The sequence below is a fragment of the Protopterus annectens genome, chromosome 9.part0 (assembly GCF_019279795.1).
Source record: "Protopterus annectens isolate FY-2018-M chromosome 9.part0, PAN1.0, whole genome shotgun sequence".
Classification (NCBI taxonomy): domain Eukaryota; kingdom Metazoa; phylum Chordata; order Ceratodontiformes; family Protopteridae; genus Protopterus; species Protopterus annectens.
This window is the reverse complement of record NC_056743.1, coordinates 1,279,865,035-1,279,883,713: the sequence shown is the minus strand read 5'-3', so window position 1 is coordinate 1,279,883,713 and position 18,679 is coordinate 1,279,865,035. Positions and strand designations below refer to the sequence as shown.

General features: G+C 42.4%; 1 long non-coding RNA gene across 1 annotated transcript in view; it reads right to left on the bottom strand.

Annotated features, from left to right (window-relative positions):
- The window catches only part of LOC122812003, a 294,000-nt gene that overhangs the window by 203,250 nt on the left and 72,071 nt on the right, over positions 1-18,679 (bottom strand). The window contains exon 2 of the long non-coding RNA XR_006366326.1: positions 3,045-3,789. This is a non-coding gene — a long non-coding RNA (uncharacterized LOC122812003). The remainder of the gene's footprint in view (positions 1-3,044; positions 3,790-18,679) is intronic.

The window sequence follows — 18,679 nt, the reverse complement described above, 5'->3', positions numbered from 1 at the left end:
GAATAAAAAGTGGTAGAGACAGCAATAAGGCCTATTTCCCTAATCTGGAATACAGGAATTCTGCACATCAGGGACTCTGCCCCATCAAAGGCTTAGATGTTAATAAGCAGAAGGTTAAAAAGCAGACTGCTTACTTCATTTAACAGCAGATACCTAAAAATCGGCATAAAATAAATGAAAGACTGGAATGAATCATTAGGGACAGAAACTTTAATATGACAGAAGATGAAAAAGGCTGAGACACACAGGCAGGGAAAAAGGTAAAAATCTGTTAAATTTCATAGCCCCATTTGACTATTAATACACTCCTCAGAATCAGAGATAGAACTGAAGGATTTAATGTTTTTTTTTTTTTAAGATCTTTTGCCACTTCCTGTGAGATTCACCTTTACTGCCTTTAACCACATTATCATTTTCTTTCTTACCAAACTCCCTAGTACCTGTTTTTTAAAAGGAGGTAAAAGATAAAATAATGAAAAAGCACAGTTACTTGTGTATTTACATGAAATGTAGTGTATTTAAAGGAAATGCTGACCGTCGCAAATCATAGTTAACATTTGTAAGAGTTATCAATGACCTTTGGGGAAAAATTCAAAAAAAAAAAAAAAAAAAACCACTACAAAGGCAAAACTGCCCTGACACTGTTGCAAGAAATGAAGTGCTAAGACTGGACAAACTGAAGGTTACTAGGATTACTGGCTACAGGAGTGTTTCTTCATACAGTGATAAAGATTCCATGGACTGCTAGTATGAGGCCTTCATAGGTAGGTACTAGGCTATTGGCCCTAGCGCCTATATAAGCCTAGCCAAAAAGGTACCCTGGTTTTCACCACCCAAGAAAATTATTTACCTGTGCCCCTGTCAAGAAGAGCCACAGAAGTGATCCCTGGGGTGAATTTCCTATTTCCCATCCAATCATCAAGATTTTTCTTAAAGAGTGCTAATGAGGAGCTTTGTTGGATATAGAGAAGTAGTTTGATCCATAGTATGGGAAGTCTCTGGGACAGGAATCTATCCCTCCAGCATGTTCTGTTTATTGTGGTGACAAGGTTTAGGTCCCTAGAGCGTGTAGCTCGGAGGGACTGGGATTTCTTTACGTGCAGCATGTCCAACAGCTCTGGGTTTGACATAGCTTTGTGTGTTGGGCAGAGATCATCTCTGAGTAGGCGATATGCGACGGAGTAAAGCTGGAGTTTTTTGAGACAGTCTGTGTAGGGCATCTGTTTGAGGCCGGTAATCCTCATTGTGACATATTTCTGTGGCCTTTCCAGTTGTTGTAGATGTCTTGTGAGGTACATACCAAAAGGGGCATTGTACTAGTTGTGACTAGTAGAGGGGAACAATGACCTCTTTTTTCCTGGATGAGAAACCTTTTGTGATAAGGTGTGCCATGTAGACGGATTTCCTGACTACTGTGGCAATGTGATCAAAGGAGAGACTACTGTCCACTTGTGTCCCTAGGTCTCATCACACATTCGGTGTCAAGTGGACTACCGCCTGTGCTGTAATTCATGGGTACAGAGTTTTTACCAAAAGGGATGACAGTGCACTTTTTGGCATTGAGCTTGAGGCCATGGCTTTGACACCATGCATCTCTCACAGTGAGGCCCTTTTATAGGATGTCCACATTGTTAGGAGTTTCGATTATGGCTCCTAGTTTGCAGTCATCTGCGAACTTCATTAGCCAAAGACCTTCTGTGTTAGCCTGTACTTCAGACAAGTAGATACTAAACAGGAGAGGACCCAGGACTGAACCCTGTGGTACTCCACTTGTCACTGGTCTGAAGTTGGACTTGGAGTCTGCTACTTTCACAGTGTGGGTTCGGTCAGTGAGCCAGTTGGCAACCCATCTTGTGACACAGGGATTTATGCCTAGTTTAGTGAATTCATCTGTAATTCCAGAGAGGGGATAGTGTCGAAAGCCTTGGTGAGATCTAGACAGGCTGTGTGAACCACCTTACCTTCATCTACACCTTTGGTGACTGCTTCAAAGAAGTCTGTCAGGTTTAGGAGACATGATTTGTCTTTTACAAACCCGAACTGGGTGGGGTCCAGAGTTTGGAGATTACCAATGTCTTTGTTTATAAGTTCCATGGCCTTGCAGACCAGGCCTATCAGACTAATGGGGCGGTAGTTCCCGGGGTCCGTGGTGGATCCCCCTTTGTGGAGTGGAATAACCGTTGTTGTTCGCCATTCAGTGGGCACAAAGCCTGAGGTGAGGCTATGATTGAACATGGTACTTAGGTGGGGTGCCAGTTTGTTCTGTTTGTAAATTCTTGCATACACAAGGAATATGAAAACAGCTGATAAAAATTCTGGCCAGGAAAGAATAGCATACAAAGTGGGTAAACCCATTCTTACTGTAATCCTGTTATAGTGACCTTTCCCAAGGGATAACTACATTTTATCAGTTCTTTGACCTTGCTGTTCATTTGTGAAAGCAATGCACAAACGTACTGTCCCTTGGACTCAGGTTACTTCAGATACTTGCCTGCACGGTTTACTATCATATACCCGAAATGTACTCGGTCGACTGTTCACCTGGTCGACCGAGATTGTACGAAATTCACAATATCGAACACCAGAATTGCCGAAATACATGTCGACTGCTACCTAGGGATGGGTTTTAACATGGGTCGAGATAGGGGCAGATGTGTGTTTCGGCAATATAAGTGTTAGACGTTGCCTACAGTCAACATTCCGATATTCGAACGAAGTGGCGTCGACCAACTTCACTTCGAATAAATAATAGTAAACCTGCCTGCACAAAGGCAAGCAGTATTTATCGCATTCTAACAATCTTCAGAGCAACAGACAAATGTCAGAAGCATAAGCATGAATGCAGGAAATGGCAAGCAGTACCAGTGAAGAGGGGCATCTAGTTGCAGTGCAAATGTCAAAAATTTTATCAATAAAGGTAAACCATAATTAAAGTGTTACTACCAGGGCCTTCAGAATGAATAATGCTTTAAAATCAGATTGCATTTTAACTTCCCCTTGCAATAATTTCCTAAATATTTTTTAAAAATTATACATATACATACCTTTTCTGTTTGATCTATTTGAAGGCTGTCATCTCCATCCATGACTTACTGATTTTTTCAAACATCCACGCTGTCGAACGAAACACTGAACAGAGATCTTACATTTGGTGTCTGTCCATATACAGCAATGCATAGGCCAACTGATTAGGGACTACTTACTGCTCATGGAAGCAGCTGAAGACAAGCTTCATATCTGAGATGATTATGGTACCAGTACATTATTTCTGGACATTTTCAAACAATTTCAGAAAAAGAAAAATCAGAAAGCAAGATGCAACAGTGCCAAACGTTGGCATAAAGTTTGTCATTTTAGTGTCTGAGCTCAAATTTTCCAATCCAAGAGGCCAGTCTGCTCTTCCTATTGTACATCATGTGAATACCAATCATTCTCCTGTGCTAAGAAATACAAAAGTCCAAAACACTGTGCTAGATTTGTACAGATTTATATCAACTAAAACTGAATTGCTCAGGAGAAGAGGTAGAGGTCCAATTCTGTCAAAAAGTCTTGTCCAGAGGAAACTATGACACATCAGGATTGTTCACCTTTCTGTAGTACTATACCAGCATAAAACTCTTCAGTTACCTGAAGAGACAGGCTTACAAATTTCTTCAAGCTCTAAAGTCTTCAAATGTAGCTTGAACTTCCATTTAGCTCATTTCAAAACTGCCAACTTCTTTTCCAGCTGTTTAAGTCAAACCATTACAGCTGCAGCCATACATTTCTCTGTGTAACATTTCAGGGAACCTAACAGCAAAAAAAAAAAAAAAAAAAGAAATACACAAGTTAAATGGTGCAAAGTTTAGAAAGCAGCATGAAACACAGGATGCAGAGACATTGTGTTTACATAAGCAGAGTTGCAAGATTCAGTAAAAAAAAAAAAAAAAAATCAAGGTTTGCTTTTTCATGACAATAAGAGGATTAGAAAAATACAATTCTGACTAGGCAATCAGTATACAAGAAAGTACAGTTGTGTACAACTACCATAAATGTAGATGTTCGAGTGTCTTCACTGTTGCAGTCATGACTGCAGGGTTCTCCCCTGCCGGCAGGCAGCCCTCGGTCGGCCAGAATCCCATAGTCTGGGTCCGGCGTCGGCTGTTCAACCCTGCTCCCTGACGTCAGAGCGCCAGGAGTATAAAGCTGACAGCCGACGCCATCTTCTCCAGTTTTTCTTGCCCCAGATGTTAGGAGTCCCAAAATGAAAATGGTCCCAAAACCTTTGCAAATACACCTCAGAAGAATGGTGAAAAAAGGAACCACACAAAAGTAAAAATAAGAGGGGACAGGAGGGAAGGAAAACCCAGACTGCAACAGTGAAGACACTCGAACATCTACATTTATGGTAGGAGTACACAACTGTACTATGTTCATCGTGTTTCACTGTTGCAGTCATGACTGTAGGGTAGAATACCAAAGCTGAAAGAAAGGGAGGTGGTCATAAAGAAGAAGGGGTGGCTAAAAGGCCCTGCAAGACTGAAGAGGCAAAGCCTGCCTTAGACTTAGAGTAGAGAGGCAAATTGTAGTGCTTAGAGAAAGTATGCACTGAACTCCAAGTTGCAGCTTCCAAAATGTCCTTGGTAGGAACTCCCCTGAGGAAGGCTGCAGAAGTGGCAGCAGCTCTGGTGGAATGAGTCCGTATGCTCCCTGGGATTTGATTTCCATGTTGTGAATAACAAAATCTGATTCCATGAGCAATCCATTTAGAAATGGTTTGTTTAGAAATGGCTTTACCTTGGGAACTTGAAGCATAAGAAACAAAACAATTGTTCAGATTTTCTGATGTCCTTGGTTCTGCTCAGGTAAAAACGTAGTAGCTGTCGATGTACATCCAAGGAATGTAAGATCCTTTCCCCTTTATTTTGAGGAGTGGGGAAAAAGGTAGGCAAGTGGATAGTTTGATTTAAAGCCACTTTGGAAACCACCTTAGGCATGAAGGTCGGATTAGTCCTCAAAGATACCCTGTCCTGAAGAAAAATAAGGTTCCACCGCCATAAGAGCTTGTAACTCTGAAACTCTCCTGGCAGAGGTTAGTGCCAACAGGATAGCTGTCTTCCAAGATAAAAAACTTGATGTCAGCAGAAGCGGTAGGCTCAAAAGGAGGCAAGGTTAGTTTTTCCAAAACATAATTGAGATCCCAAGCAGGAATAGGATGAGATCTAGGAGGTCTTAAGTTCTTAGCTCCTCTGAGGAACTGTCTCATGAGCTGGTGGGAAAAGATGGGAGGGTCTGTATTATAATGAGCAGAAATAGCAGAAGCATGGATCTTAATGGAAGAGAAAGAGATACCCTTATGTAAGAGATCCGTCAAGTAAAGTAGAATTAAAGTAATGTTAGGAAGAAGAGGATAAGAATCCTGAGCCTGCATCCAGGAACAAAATATTTTCCATTTTCCTGCATAAGATTTCCTAGTGCTAAAACATCTAGCTTCCAAAATGACATCCATAACCTGCTTGGGTAGGAAAGAAGAAATCAAAGGCCCTGGATTAACCAGGCCGCCAGGCTGAGTTTTCTGACATGAGAGTGTAGAACCTGACCCTGATGTTGGGACAGAAGGTTCGGAGACTGAGGTAAAATCCAAGGGGGCTCCAGGCATAGGTTTATTAGAGTTGGATACCAAAACTGCCGAGGCCAATTCGGAGCCAACAAGATTATCATCTTGGGTTTGTCCTGTTTTATCTTCAATAAAACTCGTGGAAGAAGAGGTAGAGGCGGAAAGGCATATCCCGAGAGGTTCCTCCAACTGAATGACAGGGCATCCACTTTCCAAGCCTCTCTGTGGAATGTCCTGGTGCAAAAAGTCTGCAGCTGATGATTTCAATGGGATGCAAAGAGATCTATGTGAGGACATCCCCATACTGCTATCATCCTGAATATTTTGGTGTCCAGCATCCACTCGTGTGGATCCGAAAGGTTTCTGCACAAACTGTCTGCCAGTAAGTTTTGTTTTCCTGGTAGAAACTGAGCTTGAAGATCCAGATTGCAAGTTAGAGCTGTGTTCCATAAATCCATGGCTAGTCTGCAAAGGGGGTAGGAATGAGATCCCCCTTGCTTGTTTATGTACCACATAACTGTGGTGTTGTCTGTCCATATTAGTAGTTGTCCTGGCTGTATGAGATTCCTGAAGGCCAATAGAGCTTTCTGAATGGCTAACATTTCCTTTAAGTTGATATGCAGGTGCTTCTGATCCTTTGTCCAAAGGCCCTGCAGACAATTGCTCTGAAAATGGGCTCCCCAAGCATAATCCGAGGCGTCCGTGGTTAGAATCCGAGAGGCAGGAGGTAGACGGAAGGGCTTCCCTTTGTTTAGAGCACATGCCCTGGACCACCAAAGAAATTCCTTTTGAAGGCAAGGAAGGACAGGAATCAGTATATCCAAACTGTGGTAATGCTGAGACCATACACTTTTTAGGTACCACTGTATTTTCCTCATATGTAGTCTTGCATATGGTATGAGAAGGATGCAGGAGGCCAGGTAACCCAAAGCCTGCAGGAATTTCCTTGCAGATAGATGGGTTAGAGTTGCCAAGGCTTTGAAAGTTGATGCCAGCTATAATTGTTTTTCGGATGTCAGAAATGCCATCTGGGTTGTAGTGTTTAGAAGAGCACCCAGAAAAGTTATCTGTTGTGATGGTGCCAAATTTAACTTTTTTATGTTTACACAGAATCCCAGGAATTTGAGGAGGTTTTGTACAAAGTCTAGATGCTGGAGTAAGACATCCTTGTTGTCTGCCTGAATTAGACAATAGTCCAGATAAGGGTAAATTTGAATTCCCTTGAGTCTGCAGTAAGCTACTACTGGAGCCAGGCATTTGGTGAAGACCCTGGGTGCAGTAGATAATCCAAAGGGCAGCGCAGAGAATTGAAAGTGCCTCGATCCAGCCTTGAACCCGAGGTATTTTCTGCGATCCTGCCTGATGGGAATGTATAAATATGCCTCGTTTAAATCCAAAGTCACCATCCATGCATGGACAGCATTGGGAGTAACTGCTGAAGAGTAAGCATCTTGAATTTTGGAATCTCTAGAAAGGTGTTCAAGACCGACAGATCCAGAATGGGTCTCCATGAATTTTGCTTTCTTGGGACTAGAAAGAGCCTTGAGTAAAACCCTTTTCCCATCTCTGAAAGAGGTACCAGTTCTATGGCATTCATAGCCAAAAGAGCTTCCACCTGGTTTAAGGCCTCCGTCCATTGATGTTTTGGAAGGTCTGGCCATCCGCTTGGCCTTGGCAAAGTATGAAAATGGAATTTGTAACAAATCACATCCAAAGCCCATTTGTCCTGGGTTATTTGAGTCCAATTTTGGTAAAAAAGAGAAAGTTTTCCTCCGAGAGGGGCTTCCAGGCAAGACGTTCCTGCAGCTCAACAGAGGGAGTCATTGAGTTTGTTTCCTTTGAGACTGTAGTCTGTCCTCTCCTCCCCTAGGGGTAGAAGCAGTCCACTGCCTTGGTCTATAAGCGGCCTGTGTTTGAGGCCTCCCTCTGGAGCGTCTATATCTACCCCTTTGAGGCCTGTCTGAAGAGGGAAAGGACCAGTTTTTTGATGGCCAATTCTTGCTAAATCTAGGAGGCTGTACTTGTAAGAAATCTTTAACTGTTTGCATGGATTCTGCCTTATCCTCCATCTTTTTAATCACCTCTTCAGCTTTAGATCCAAACAAAACATTATGCTGAACAGGAGCATCCAATAATTTAGCCTTTACTTGTTCAGGTAAATTTTGTTCCTTTAGCCATGCATGTCTTCTAATGACTGTGCCAGAGGCCGCAGCCCTACAAGAAGCCTCCAAGGCATCAAATCCACAGTGTAAAACATGCTTCCCAACTTGTTCAGTGGCATGCAATAAGTCATGTAATTCCTTATCCTCTGCACAGGCAGAAATGGAAGTAAATTTTTGTTTTAAGACAGATAAGAGAAATTGCTGATATTTAAGCATATGAAACTGACAGTTTAAAGCCCTAATGGACAAAGTAGCAGAAGTGTACACCTTTTTGCCCTATCTTTCCAAGGCTCGAGAATCCTTTTCAGTAGTTATAGGATTTTTGGCAGTAGCGGCCTTAACACCCTTAGGACCCTGAGAAATGGTTTCAGGGTCAGCAGTAGGATTCTTGTATAAAAACAGATGGGAATCAGGAACCCTGTAGTACCTATCGGGCTTAACAGGAGCAGGAGGAAAAGAATCAGGGGTTAAATTAGCCTCCAAAAAGGCATCATCCACAATATCCAAAACAGGAGGAATAGCCAGGGGACTATGTTGGGGAAGAAGAAGAAAATCCCTCAATCTTTTCTTGGATTCTGAATACTCCTGTCCCTCCCAGTGGAAATGTTCCCTCATTTCATGCAGAGTTTCCCCAAAAGAAAAATCCTCAGGAGGAGAAGCTGAAGGAATGGATTCTTCCGCATCAGAATCCTCATAAGGAGGAAAAGAATATTCCTGATCAGAAGAAGAAACTGAGGAAACAGAAGCCTGATCAGAGGAATCATAATAAACATCCTGCCTTGGCCTTTTGTCTGGAGGGGGATGAGAACCCCTAATCATTGTAAGTAAATCCTCCGCCATCTTGAGTAACTGTTTCTGTGACTTGGGAGCCGGTTCAGAAGAGGCCTGTGTTGAAGTCTTTGATTTAGAAGGAGTCTTTGGCTTTGCCTTTACTTGAAGCTGAGTAGGCCTGAAAACCCCTTCGGAAGCCGGTACCTGCACAGCGGCTCCGGACCCATCCGAAGGAGCATTGTCCGAAGGTCCAGCAACAGAGATATTTAAAGGCCTGGTTGGCTCCTCATGAGAGTCCGTTTCGGCCATCGGTTCTGAAATGGCCGACGACAGGGGCTGTAAAAGCACCTCACTGACGACGGCCAAACCTGAAGCTGGCTCCAAATGTGCGCTATCATCAGATTTGGACCTCGGAGGCCTGTCTTTATCCTTGCGACGCTTGTGAACTCCGGTAGATGGAACCGTATCCGACGACATTTTGTAGTTAAAGCGTCTACCGAAGTAATGAAAAGCAAAATCGTACCTTCGCTTAATTGTACGTTGATTGAATCTAGCACAAAACCGACAACTAGCTACGTCGTGGTCAGGGCCTAAGCAAGGAATACAGTAAGAATGAAAATCCTTATGAGGTATTTGCTTCCCACATGAAATACAATTATTAACTTTTTCTGACATCGGAGTGGAGCAAGAAAAAAGTTTCCAAATGGGGAACTTAGCTTTGAGTGGAGAAGAAAGTCTTCGGACCGAAGTAAGTAGAAATATTTGTTAGGAGTCAACTGACCGGCACTTGCGAACTGCTCTCACCGCACGGCAAGAAAGACTGGAGAAGATGGCATCTGCTGTCAGTTTTATACTCCTGGTGCTCTGACGTCAGGGAGCAGGGTTGAACAGCCAACGCCGGACCCAGACTTTGGGATTCTGGCCGACCGAGGGCTGCCTGCCGGCAGGGGAGAACCCTACAGTCATGACTGCAACAATGAAACACGATGAACATCTGTGATTACATGGTTGAGAAAGCTGTTTTCTGCAATTAGAAAATTCTTTAGAAAAGAAATGCAGCTCTTATGCTATTATTGAAGGGAAAGAAAAACAATATTCCAAACAGTCAATGGAAAGACCACTACCAACAATGCCTGGGACCATTTTACAGCTGCATACCTGCCAAAAGCATTGTCACATTAATACAAGCAAGTACTGCTGGAGAAACTTGAGAACGTTGTGCTTTCCTGGTAGGTGGGAAGCAATTCAGTTATGCTTGTAAAAAAACTAATGATTACTTTTTTGCCAAAATGTTAAATTAATACTTTGGCAATTATATAACTAAATAACAATTACTTACCTAAGCTAAGTAAGCAGATCTTGCTTCCCTGTGCCTGGCTTGGACACCTGTGACTACAAGACTGATTACATCTAAAACCAGTGGTCCTACAAAAGTATTTTTTTGCACTTGTTCCGTCTCAGTGCTATTTAACACTTCTGCAGTGCATTTATTGATTTTATAGGTTCGTAGGGAGGTGCTAGGCTACAAGCCCTAGGGCCTATCTAAGCCTAGCCAAGAAGGTACCCTGGCTTTCGCCACCCAAGAAAATTATTTTCCTGTGCCACTGTCAAGCAGAGCCACAAGTGATCCCCAGGGTGAATTTACTATTTCCCATCCAATCATCAAGATTTTTCTTGAAGAGTGCTAATAAGGAGCTTTGTTTGATATAGATAGGTAGAGTGTTCCAGAGTATGGGAAGTATCTGGGACAGGAATCTATTCCTCCAGCATGTTCTGTTTATTGTGGTGACAAGGTTTAGGTCCCTAGAGCGTGTAGCTCAGAGGGATTGGGATTTCTTTAAGTGGAGCATGTCCAACAGCTCTGGGTTTGACATAGCTTTGTATGTTAGGCAGAGATCGTCTCCGAGTAGGCGATATGCGATGGAGTAAAGCTGCAGATTTTTGAGACCATCTGCATAGGGCATCTGTTTCAGGCCGGTAATCCTCTTTGTGAGGTATTTCTGGGGTCTTTCCAGTTGTTGTAAAGGTATTGTGAAGTACATACCAAAAGGGGCGTCTAATGAGTGATGAGTATAGGGGGAACAATGACCTCTTTTTTCCTGGATGAGAAACATTTTGTGATGAGGTGTGCCATTAACAAGGATTTCCTGACTACTGTGGCAATGTGATTATCAAAGGAGGGACTACTGTCCACCTGTGTCCCAAGGTCCCTTATCACACTTTCGGTGTTAAGTTTACCACCACCTATGTGGTAGTTCATGGGTACAGAGTTTTTACCAAAGGGGCTGACAATGCACTTTTTGGAACTGAGCTTGAGGCCATGGCTTTGGCACCAGGTATCTGTCTCAGTGAGGCCCTTTTGCAGGATGTCCACATCGTTAAACGTTTCGATTCTTGCTCCTAGTTTGCAGTCATCTGCAAACTTCGTTAGCCAAAGACCTTCTGTGTCAGCCTGTACTTCAGACAAGTAGATACCAAACAGGAGAGGACCCAGGACTGAACCCTGTGGTACTCCACTTGTCACTGGTCTGAAGTCAGATTTGGAGTCTGCTACTTTAACAGTGTGGGTTCTGTCAGTGAGCCAGTTGGCAACCCATCTTGTGACATAGGGATTTATACCTAGTTTAGTGAGTTTATCTATAATTCCAGAGTGGGGGAATGGTGTTGAAAGCCTTGGCAAGATCTAGATATGCCGTGTGAACTACCTTATCCTTGTCTACGGCTTTGGTGACCGCTTCAAAGAAGTCTATCAGGTTTAGGAGACATGATCTGCCTTTTACAAACCCGAACTGGGTGGGGTCCAGGGTTTGGAGATTACCAATGTCTTTGTTTATAAGTTCCATGATGATACGTTCCATGGCCTTGCAGACCAGGCTCGTCAGGCTAATGGGGCGGTAGTTCCCGGGGTCAGTGGTGGCTCCCCCTTTGTGGAGTGGGATAACTGTCATTGTGTGCCATTCAGTGGGCATAAAGCCTGAGGTGAGGCTATGATTGAACATGGTACTTAGGTGTGGTGCCAGTTCGCTCTGTAGTTCATGTAGAACGCAGCCTGGGATGTTGTCAGGTCCCACGGATGCTGTGTTCTTGGCTTTGGAGAGTGTGGTTTTTATCTGTGCCGTGATTACAGGAACTTTGCATTTTTCCGGTATAGAGATGGGCCCATTAGGGGGTGAGAGGGGGATAAAGTTAGCACTGAACCTATCTGCCAGGATGTTGGCAATATCAGTTGGTTCTGTATATTTATTGCCATTGTGCTGTTACTCAGAGCAGATCTGAGTGTTGCCACTGAGAATCTTGACATAGCTATAGAATGCGTTGTGGTTGTCTTTAGAATCAGTGGCAATTTTGTTTTCGTAACTAGCTTTGGAGGATTTTATGAGGTATCTCAGCTTCTTACTGAGGCTGACTAGGGAGTTCCTCCAGTCATGGGATTTTACTTTTTTTTGCAACAGTTTTTTTCTTCTGTTGTAGAGTTTGTTTATGGCAGAGGACCACCAGATTGGCTTCATTTTTTGGAGGATAGCATCTTAGTTCTGTTAGGGATAGCACAACCCATCCACTTGTGTAAGTGCTTATAAAGTGCAATTGTGTAGGATTCAGTCATCGCACCTCTATTGTCTGTCTACATGGGTGTTGTGATGTTTGCCACTTCTGTCTTAAGAAGCATGAAGTTGGCTTTAGAGAAATTATTTTACAGTAGTTTCCCTAATGGGGGGTGGGAACGGGATGTGGATGTCTTGGGTGATTAGCTTGTGGTCGGACCTGAACAATGGGGAATTGACCTTTGGTGTGGAACACCGGTCAACCATGTTGGTAATGACCAGGTCTAGGACATTGCTGCCCCTGGTGGGGGTGTGGATAAGTTGATCCAAGGCGTGGGAATTTATGAATTCCAAAAAACGTTGAGAAAGAGTTGGTACAGGAGTAGTTTACCAAGTTAATGGTGGGGTAGTTGAAAAACCGCACATTGTTAGGGTGTTGAGTTGTATCCTAATATTTTCAGTGCATCTAGAAATGAGGAGTGGGAATCCTGGGGCATGGTGGGGGATCTGTAGCAAGCTACAATTTGGATTGCGGTCTTGCCCACAGTTAGCTGCACTTGGATAATCTCAGATGCATTATGCTGAGCAACTAGCCTGGAGGTGTGGGTATCCTTAATGAATATGGACACCTCTGCTTTAGTGTTTCGGTCCAGATTAGGTGGCCGAAAGGTGTGGTATGAATTATAGCCTGGTAATGCAGGAGTGCACTCTGCAGCCTTGAAGCAGGTCTGTGACACTGCACAGATGTTGATGTTCTCCATTTTAAGAAGTGCCTCGAGCAAGTGCATTTTGAGGTTTAAACTTCTAGCATTAAGTAGCATTACTCTCAAATTTTGCTTGCTTGTACCCGTTATGGTGGTGAATTTGTCATTTGAGCCTTGCCTAAAAAGGGCACTATAGGGGTGGCAAGAGCCTTAGCCAGTATCCGGAATCCCAAGGTTGACAAGGTGCAGGCCATCTCTGGCAAAGCATCGTGGTCTGTCGATCATGTCATCCCAGGCAGACAGATAATGGATCCCCTTAGGACACCAGAAGTTTAGCCAATTTTTGAAATCAATCATTTTGTACTTGTACTGTGTTATCATTCTGGGTGATGGCAGGATGCTACTCAGGGCTAGGGTCATACCTGCCTGGGCTAGAAGATCGGAGAGATCCTCTACGTCTCTTTTCATGTAGTCCAGGGAGGTACGTCTCAGTTCATTCACACCAACATGTATAATGACAGAGTCATATTTGTACTTGTTGTGGAGTGACTTGAGTGCATACGTCATGTGGCTGATCCTGGCACCCGAAAGGCAGCTGACAGTAACTTTATCCTTGTTTAGCCTGGTGAGTGGAACATCAGTGTGCCTGACTACAGAGTCAACTATGACTAGAGTGTTGGGTACGTTGTTATGCCTTATGGGCTGTGGTTGAGTACCACACTGAGTTTGTGGGCTATGTGTCATTTGGGTTGTGTTGGGGGGGGGTGGAAGTTGCGTGCGTTTCTGCTTTGGAGGGCTCTGTTACTTGAGCAGATTTTTATTGAGAGCCTCTGCAGATATAGGTGTGTGTTTTGTGTTTCTGTGTATGTGTTTTGGTGGTGTAGGTTTTGAGGGACTTTGTGATGAGTGTGGTGTAGTGCAAGTGTTTACCTTCTCCTCTTGACTGTCTAGTCCAGTTTTGGGTGAAGAGAGCTTTGCTTCCAGTTTGACTATATAAGTGCATCTCTCACATGTTGTAGTGTTGGGTGGTAGGAGGAGAGGATTGTCTGTGTACATGAGACAATTGCTGCATTGCCCCAAGATGCTCAGATACATCAGGTAGACAGGAGAAAACACCGGAAGCTGACCCTTAGACATGCCTGGATAGGTGCTTATTTATTAAGTACTAAAAATGTTTTCCTCTAGATAAGTGAGGAAAGTGGAGTGCTGTAGTAATTAGTAGCTTATTTAGTGCTAACTAGTTCTGAACAAGTGCTGAGTTCAAATAAACAGATTTGAGTGCTAAAACTAAAAAACTGACTAGTTCTAAGGGAAAATTTTGAAGAGCAGATTTTATGGCTCCGGGAATAGATTAACCCTAACTAAGCGGCGATGCATAAAGTATATATATATATATATATTTTTAATAACAGTAGCAAATGAGCAAACTGATTTAAACAAATTAACCAATAAGAGCTAAAAACGGAGCCCCGTTCCAGCAGTCCTCGATCAGACAAGTTCTAACTGCACACTCCTGCCACTAGGGTGCAGGGAAACCTTCTCCAAGAAAAGATAGCCTGGATTAGTGCTCACGTTATACAAACAAAGCTAGATTCAGCATGTCAGAATCTAGTCTATGCTACAGCAAACAAGGTGTACCAATTTCAGAAAGAAACAGTTCAAATAAGCAGGCACAATAAGCCTCTAACCAGAAACTCCCAGCTCAGAAGGGCAGAATCTACCCTCTCCTCCCACGAGTGGCGACCACACTTTCTTTATGTAAAATTACTGGCCCAAAGCTCAAGTGCTTAAACCAGAAATGATTCACTTTTAAAATAACAGACACTAATCCTTCAATCAACAACTCCCAACTTAGAAGGATGTAAGCTACCTGTCCTGCCACAACAGTGCAGACCACAAACCTTAATGTAAAACAACTGGTCTGAGGCCCAAGTGCTTAAACCAAAAGCTTAGAATAACAGTTACAATTTAATCAGCATACTAACAAGCAGTAATAAATGCAGCAGAATAAATGCAATTAAGTACTTTTAAGAACAGGTAACAAAAGCAAAATAAAGTAGGAAGAAACACAAATACGGTAAACACAGATGAATAAAGTGCAATTTCTTTTCTATATAACAAAAGAAAACAAGCAAACTGATTTAAACAAATTACCCAGTTAACCAGTAAAAAGCTCAAAACTGAGCCCTGTTCCAGCAGTCTTTAATCAGACAAGTTCCAACTGCTGAATTTTATCACGGTTTTTCAGCCTGCACTTGTTAAAGAAAACATCATCTGTTTATTGCTGTACTACTCTTAGGTTGTTGTAACAGTATTCTAATATTGCCTAACCTCGTATGGCACTGCAAAAGCTGTTCTAAGTTTGCCAAAGTTCGCATGAGTCTGCCAAAATATTTCCAAGTTTTGCAAAGTTTTTCATTGTTGTTGTTGTTCTCTTAGTTTGTGCACTTTCTGTATTTTGTTGAACATTTCTCAGGGTTTTGTTATTGCACTTAAGCTCAAAACCAGTCTGTTTTACATTAAAAGGGTTCTTTTGCACTCTGGTGGGAGCAGAGCTGAATTCAACCCATCCATGTTGGAAATTGCTGGTAGAAAGTTTGTGTTTTTATCCGATTAGCCGGAGGGATTAACTGTGCAGAATTATTTCATCCTGCTGGTATAACGTGGTCCCCTTGCCTTATATATAAGCAAACCTCTCCAGGAAACACTCTCCAAAGTCACCCTCTGCACAGTTTGTGCAAACGGCAGTACCACTGCAAGTCATCTAACATGAGCTGCTCAAAGTTTGGTGACTTTTGCCACAGGTCTAGAGAGATTTTCTTCTAATCCAAAGCATCCACTGCTAAATGTAAAAAAAAAATATGTACTTTGCGAGTTTTCTTTGCACATTGCTGACTGTATTTTATCATTTTGCTTCGTCATTTTTCTGATTTTTACTGTATTTTTCTGCTCTTTACCTGCTGGTATAATGTGGTCTCCTTGCCTTATATATAACAAACTTCTCCTGTTTAAAATCCTCTATAGGAAACACACCCCATAGTCACCCTATAGCAGTACCCCACTGCAGGCTGCTCAAAGTTTGGTGACTTTTGCTTCAGGTCTAGAGAGATGTTGCTCTAATCCACAGCATCCACTGCTAAAATTATAAAAAAATGTACTTTGTGAGTTTTCTTTGCACTTTGCTGACTGTATTTTCTCATTTTGCTTCCTCATTTTTCTGATTTTGACTGTATTTTCTGCACTTTAAAAAGCTGTTCTATTTGCTTAAGTAGCTAGTACATAGAATAGACTAGATTCAGATCTGCTGAACCTAGAATGTATTGTTACACTTGAACACTATTCCAGTCATCTTATATTAGGAGGCCCTGCCTGCACAGATGTGGCAGAAGTGTGTAGTCTGAGCCTCATCCGAGTTGGAAATTACTGGAGGAAAGCTCATTGTGAGTTTTCCCATTGGTAGTTTAGCTTTAAAGTGTTTAATTTTGCCTGCATTTGAGCCTTGTGTTTGTGTGTAGCTGTGCACCGTGCAATGGGGTTCAGCACTGCCTGTATACATGCAAACGCCTTAAAAGATAATTTTCCCCTAGACATCTGTTAGTGAACTTTCTCAAGAATCTCTGCTGCACTGCAGGAAACTTAGTTGCACACTGAAAAGTATTTCTACAGTTTTCACCCCTAGCCTTCAAAAGAATAAGCCCCTTTGATAATCCTAAAACAAAATCTGGTCAACCTAGCCCACTCACCAAAAGTAGTTACGGTAAAAACCTGCCATAATGGATGGTCAGTTTCCAACCATTTCTCCGGCCAGCCTAATTGACATGGGCATCCTGAGGCAATGTAGTAATTGAATTGCCTCATCATGTATACTAACAACCACTTACTCCTAAAACAAACAAATATATTATGTGAAAGATGTAATTACACTATGAATTTGGAAGCAACACACACACACAGAAAAACACACACACAAAAACACAGAAAAACACACACACAGAAAAACACACACACAAAAACACAGAAGAACACACACAAAAACACACACACAAGTCTCAGCAAATAAACCCGTACGACAAAACACCTCAAAATCAAATGTCCTGGTCAAAAGCAACTCCACAGTGAGACACACAGATGTCCGCATCACACACGCACTCAAGTCATTCAACAATTACCGTTATGACTTTCATAGTACATGTTGGGCTGAATGACTTGAGACGTGCATTTCTGGACTACATGAAGAGAGAGACATGACTTAACTCTCAGATTATGTGTCCCAGGCAGATATGTCTCTAGCCCTGAGCGGCATTCTACCTTCACCCAGGATGATGCCATAATATAAACAGAAAATTATTGACTTCAACAATTGGCTTAGCTTCTGGTGTCAATCCAGGGAGATCCAGTGTCTGTCAGCCTGGGCAGACATGGTTGACAAACCACGCTGCTTTGCCAGAGGTGGTCTTCACCTGTCTCCTCTACACTTTCTGATGCTACCAAAGGCACTTGCCTCTCCCATAGTGTCTTTTTTAGGCAATGTCAAAATAAAATTTCCAATGTAAAAAAATCCATTCAAGACAAACAAGGTTATGCTGCTTAATTTTTGAAGCCTAAAGAGGAAACTGCACTCCCTGAAAGCACCTTGGAAGATGCTGACATCTGTGCAGTCAATGTTGGTTCAAAAGCCACAGAGAGCACCCCAGCTGTACAAGGCTACAATGCCTTCCACACATTCAGACCCCCAAAACGAGTGTGAAAGAACCAAAGTTGAGACTTATTTATTTGTATGTCTTTTGTTAACCAGGTTAGTCCTGCAGGGCTAGTGACCCATTTTTCAGTGGAGACCCGAGGGGAAAAATCCACAAAAAGAATTAAGTAAAAAAAAAAAAAAAAAAGTGTACAAAAAACAGCAATGATAACATTTGTAACAAAACAGCATACAATCATGCCAAATCAAGAGAATATGAGTACAAAAGCAAGAAGATGTTAATGCAATAACGGAAAACTAAATAAAGCATAAAACGTCAGCCAAAACAATGGCTAAAATTATAAACTACAATTTTAAGAATAGGTCGTCAGAGAGAAAAAAGAAATCATTAAAGCATAGAAAAAGAAAAAAGAAATGGGTAGAGAGGAAGAGGAAGTGTTAAAACGAAGGGTAGAAATTGAGGGGTGAAATGTACAGATTAGAAGAGCCTAGATAGTAGAAAGAAGCAGTTATGAGAAGGGTGGGGTAGGGAATAAAGGATATACACAGATAAGGTTAAGAAATGGTAATGCTCAGCGGCACAGCTAAGGTATCACAGTTCTGGTGTTTGTGGAAATTATATTGGAATCAGAGAGAATTGTTACAGTTTAACACTTGGGGTGATGACAGGTACAGGAGGGAGAGTTTGCAAGGTAGATCTTAAGTTCTCTTTTGAAATGAATAGAGAATTGGATAGAACGTATACTGGTAGGGAGATTGTATTCACCTTCATTAAAGCCAAACACACCTCAAGAATGGTTAAACAGTATGACTCTGTTGAGTTACTTCAGGTCTAACTAACTACAGGTAAAGCACCCTACCACATCAATTCTAGTTACAGGTCCCCCACCATGAACCAAGAGAAGTACACCACCTACCTGGACTTACTAGAGTCACAAACTATACAGCCAAACACTTTGATCATCAGAGATTTCAACTATCCTTCAACTATCCTTCCAGCAACTGGACGACACACACAAGCACAAACATGCTTGTCCTGAGGTTCCTGAATTTTGTCGATACAAATGCCATGGAACAGCTAGTCTGCAGCCCCATAAAGGGCTCAAATGTCCTAGACTTAGTACTCACCAACATGGCGGAGGAGGGGTCACTGCACTACCCCATGTGTTGCCCTCCCTGGTAAGGTCACACCATAAATCTATTGC